At 33.1% G+C, this 5,078-nt stretch overlaps 1 long non-coding RNA gene across 1 annotated transcript; it reads right to left on the reverse strand.

Moving 5' to 3' along the window:
• Positions 1-769: 769 nt before the first annotated feature.
• Positions 770-2,063, reverse strand: LOC143175149 (uncharacterized). The gene is made up of 4 exons (XR_012999823.1): positions 1,870-2,063; positions 1,691-1,760; positions 1,252-1,608; positions 770-863 (listed from the first exon to the last, which is right to left on the reverse strand). It is a non-coding gene; the product is annotated as an uncharacterized LOC143175149 (long non-coding RNA).
• Positions 2,064-5,078: the final 3,015 nt, after the last annotated feature.

Here is a 5,078-nt window from a genome sequence, read left to right on the forward strand (position 1 = left end):
AAATGATAAATAATGGCACGGAGAACGATGTCGGAGTCATTACACGAATTTCAGTAAATTGAAAATGCGGTAACGGAATTCTTAAATCATTACTTTATATTCTGCACACTCGCATTCGTTATATTGTAAATGCGTAAATTCCATTGACCACATATTAAGGTTAATTATTAAAATAATTAATATTGAACTATACTAATATTAAAATTCTAATTAGATCGTAAGTTATAAGTCCGTGCCTTCTTCCTTGGACTAGCTGTCATCCTACCTTCTTTGTCATTATTCACCGTTTCATACAGTTGTAAAATACTAAATTATCACGGTAGTTTCTACAATTTTCAGTTATATATTAGTCACAATTGATAATTCATTATTCAAATCAACTATTACATTTAAATCATCATGATTAATATTCAATCAGAGTATATTTTTTCTCATTTTTTCACAAAGAAGAAAGCTGAAGAATTTAAAAACATTTTCTCTGCATGGTTCGCCGAAACAAGACCGCGATTTATGCAATTTACGCGATTTACGCGATTTACGCGGTTTATGTGATATACACGATTTATGCGATTTATGTGCTCTCGCGTGCGCACAGGTATACAAGCACCTGTAGCTAGGCGACGTGCTAATAGCTCAGATACGAGGGTCGATCGGCGAACGGAAAATCTATTAGCTGACGGCCGATGAAAAGTAAAAAGCAGGCTGAAGGAATTCCGTGACTGCATGGAATCGGCTTTAACCGGGAACGGGCAACGCGAGCTTCGTGTTACAGTTTTGCTCGTTGGTTTTCTGTCTACGCTGATAAAGTATCATCTAATGGCGACACCTGTTATCCTTCTACCGTTGATTTGTCATTTGAGTATCTGAGATTGAGAATAATAAAAGTTCTGTTCGTTTTAGAGATTTTTTGTCTACAATGAACGTATTAGGTATAATAAAAAGACCTGTCTAACGAGGTATAATTAGTCGCATAAACTCATTTCATTAAATCATTGAATTTTTAGACATTTGTAGGCTCCTAGAAAAGTGGAAAAGAAGAAACAATGGCAACTACTTTGTTGATTAAGCATTTATACATTATTTTAAATGAAACTTAGATTTTATTGAAAAATCGGAAAGAACTTTTTATTACACCTTATATATTCACTTTGGAAATGAAGTATTGAGGATAGCGATAAGTAATATTGATTTTTATAGAATTAAATTAAAAATCTTCATTACTCCATGAGAAATAAAGTAAATAATTATTACTCGATTAAGTTATTAATATTTCCTGTGCCACCTCACTTGAATGCACAACTTTTTATATAGAATTCAAAATTAATTTTCTTGGTGACATAACAAGCAAATCGAAGTTTGTTCGATCTACGAGATACAAAAAGATTACAAGAGCAATCGCTACGAAAAATCTTTGTTTCTCAGTTTCTGTTTGATTGGTTTTGTTGCATAATTACTAGTGCAACTCCAGGTGAACATTTCTAGCTTGGTTTGATAGATATCAGTATTACCGATTACACATATGCCGAGCCGAGACAAATAAATAATTCAGTTATTTTAATAACGAGAAATTAAAACGTAGTTTTCTTCTTCGATGTGCAATTCAGTTTTCTATAGAAAGAATTGAAGAATATTTGTAGCAAAGATTGTAAGTGTCAAATTTAAAATTTTGCAGAAGAAAAAAGAAACTTACCTAACATTATGTTAATCGTTATGTAATAATAACATCGTCTTTTAATATTATCACTATTATTAATGATTACCTACGAAAAGAAAATTACGTTTAAATCATATACAATAGAATAATAATAAAAAAAAATTTTAGTTTGACATTTAAAGTATTTTCTACGAGAATTCTTCAATTTTCAAAACCTGTCGTTTATAATAGCAAGTAAAATCCAAACAAAAATCTTGCCAACTTCCTACACCTGACACCATACATCCCAAGTTTAGATACAAGCACACATGAAAGTAATTTCATTTTCTTCACACAAAGTACAAAATGTTGAGTGTCACAAACATGTGATATATTAAAAAATTCTCGTCCTTGGTAAGTTGACCATACAAGATTTCGTTGGATACTGATCCAACGGTCATCGTATTATCAGAGACATACGAGCTCCTTCGTTTGATTAAGACCTTTCTATCGGATAAAAGAAAAAAAGTTAACCGTTTTTGTGCGACAGGCTGCTCGCCGGATGATAACACTGAAGATAGATAAATTAGAGTTTCCAGCTAATCACGCGAAAACCTTCGGGCTACGACGCCGATCCCCGATGAATAATCATCACCGGAGCGATCCAATTTTAAAGATACGGTTCAATTGTTTTCTTACATCGTTCGAGTTCCAATTCGCAGATTTTTCTTCTTAATCTCTGTTCCGTATAGCATTCGTTACTGGGTTCTAACGTGGGGAACTAATTGATGTATGAAATGAACGGTGTTTCTTTTAGCACTCGCTCGAACGAGTGTATCGTCGCCGAGATTAAGGAAGAATGTTAATTAAGGTTCAGATAAGGGAGACGTGTATGCAGGAACTGGCTATCTAGTTTAAATATGCTCGGCGATTTATCATCGAAGACGGAATTGAAATAAGCGCAAAGCTGTTCCTGATGAAGAGTTCAAGGATTCGATGGGAGATTATCAACGATTCGTTCGCTCTTCGCCGAGCGTTTGATCATCATCGATGCACAGCAGTTTGCATTAATATCGTATTCCTTATTTCAGTGCATTAAAAATTAATTTTGAGGGGTTGCTTCCTGTACCATTTGAATTTTAATATTGCCTGTATGCGTTAGACAAAGAACATGGATAAAAAGGAATTCTAATAATTGTATTAGTCTGAAAATAATTATTAATTTGATATGCAAAATTAAATCCATGAACGTGGAAAATTGTATTAGGGAGAAAATAATTTTTAAAATACTTATGTTGATTAATTTAACACCTGTGAAATTTGTCTACTTAATTTGGGATTCATTAATTAGCATATTAGAAGAGTTAATAATAGAATTAATTTATTTACAAGTGATATAACACAATAAATATTTATTCACGTAGAAAACGAAGATCCTCCTTGTGCCAATTAATATTCAACACAAAAAATGTAAGTTTCAAAACAAGTTTACAAAATTCGATCATAGATATCCTAAGGTATAATCCAAAGATCCACATCAGTGAGCCTATGTGTAACCAAAACTCTGAACAATCTTGCTGACAAAAAAAAGGTAACAAAAACAGTGATCAAGTAAAATTGTTTCTTGCATCGATCAGTACTGTTTAGAATTTGGAAAACATCAACTGAGGTCAGCCTTCTTTAGCCGGTGCCGGCTCGAATCCTCGCAGTTAGGGTTCAAACCGAGCGCGATCGTTGAATCGCGTAACGTTAAAAGATGTCATCGCGATATCCGGAAAATCGTAACCGTGTTCCGTTCGACGTCATCTCAGCGAGTCGTTCCGTTTTATGGGTCCAATTACCAGCGGCCGCGGGATGCAACTGGACGGTCATAGTTTCCCTAACGAGCCGCGAGCGAAGGCAGAACTACGAGGCCTGGCCGATATTAGCAACGGCGACTGGGCTAATGACCATAAAGGGATATCGAATGAACCGTTAACGTTATTAAGAATATCCACATCCTGTTTCTGTGTGCTCGCGCGGGAAGCAGACTCGGTTCACCGAAGAAATGGGCGGGGATAGAGGAAGAAGGGTTGGCGAATTAACAGTGCCAAGTCACTTGGTCAAGGCTCGTGAATATTATTTGGACCATTTTGTTGGAAAATTCCTGAAAATGGGGGGCTGAAGATTTTTAATGGGAGGGTGGTTCATTGGGAAGGCCGAAATTATTAATATTTGTAATATTTATAGTATTTATAGTATAGTATTCATAGTATTTATAGCATTTATAGTGTTTATAGTATTTATAGTATTTATAAAGTGTATAATCTTGTAATAGAAATGATAATAATATCTGATATAAATATCTAGGATGGTCGCTTTATTATTGTAAAACGTTTTTTTCTAAAAATATTTATATGTATGTAAGGAAAAAATAGAAAATATGTGGTATGTTACTTTTATGGCTATTATAAAATAGAATATATCACGGTTCTATAATTATCCTATCATCCGAGAAACATACATCATCTTTAACTTTTCATTGAAGTCACATATTATTTATTTTTACTGTCAAAATTCATTCGACATTGTAGTTCCCGATAATCTTCATTGTCGCACAAATTTGAGAATAGAAGAAATAGTTTTCGTAGTACTATATTGTTATTGGTTCACAAATTATTAGATATCATTGCCATTGTTTGTTTGGCTAGACACATTATCCAATAAAACGAAACTCTGCCTCATAATTAGAGACCAGTCAGAAGTTTCTTAGAAAATACATTCAAGAATAAATGGATCGGAACATACAGGCCTATAAAATGGCCACTAAATCTCCAGACTTGACGTCCAGGAAATTTTTTCGTCAGCTCATATACAGAATAGTGTTTATGCTACGTCTTCGAGAGAAATATGAGACTTGAGAAGCAGGTGCATCTATACTTCGAACAATAGCAGCAGGAGCTATTAAAAGCATTAATATAGATCAAGCATGCATTTCTTTTTCCAATAAGAATTTATGTCGAAGATAATGTATAGCTTTATAACAATATAGCATTAGGAAGTGTTCAAAATGTTCGTTAAGATTCTTTAACTATTCCACATATTTCAAAATATTTAATAAACATCATATACAATAATTTTAAACATCTTTTCTTTCGAAAAATACCATGAATATAAAAGCTTTCCTCTGTTTTATTTTCTACTTACAATTACTACTTTCATAAAAAAAGCTGAGTAGTAATTCTATAGATTAAAATAAGAAAAATAATATTGACGAGTTTCGATATAATATTTGAATAGAACATGAATAAATCCTTTAAAAATCTTTCCTGGATAATTTATTAAATTCAATAAAAAATATGAACCTCCCTGCTTACAAGTTTTGAATCATCGAATTGTCTAACAAAAATTTCTCAATACCTCACACAGGTTAGCACAGCTACACGAAGAGTGTAAAATAAATTTT

Source organism: Nomia melanderi, chromosome 12 (assembly GCF_051020985.1).
Source record: "Nomia melanderi isolate GNS246 chromosome 12, iyNomMela1, whole genome shotgun sequence".
NCBI classification, from domain to species: domain Eukaryota; kingdom Metazoa; phylum Arthropoda; class Insecta; order Hymenoptera; family Halictidae; genus Nomia; species Nomia melanderi.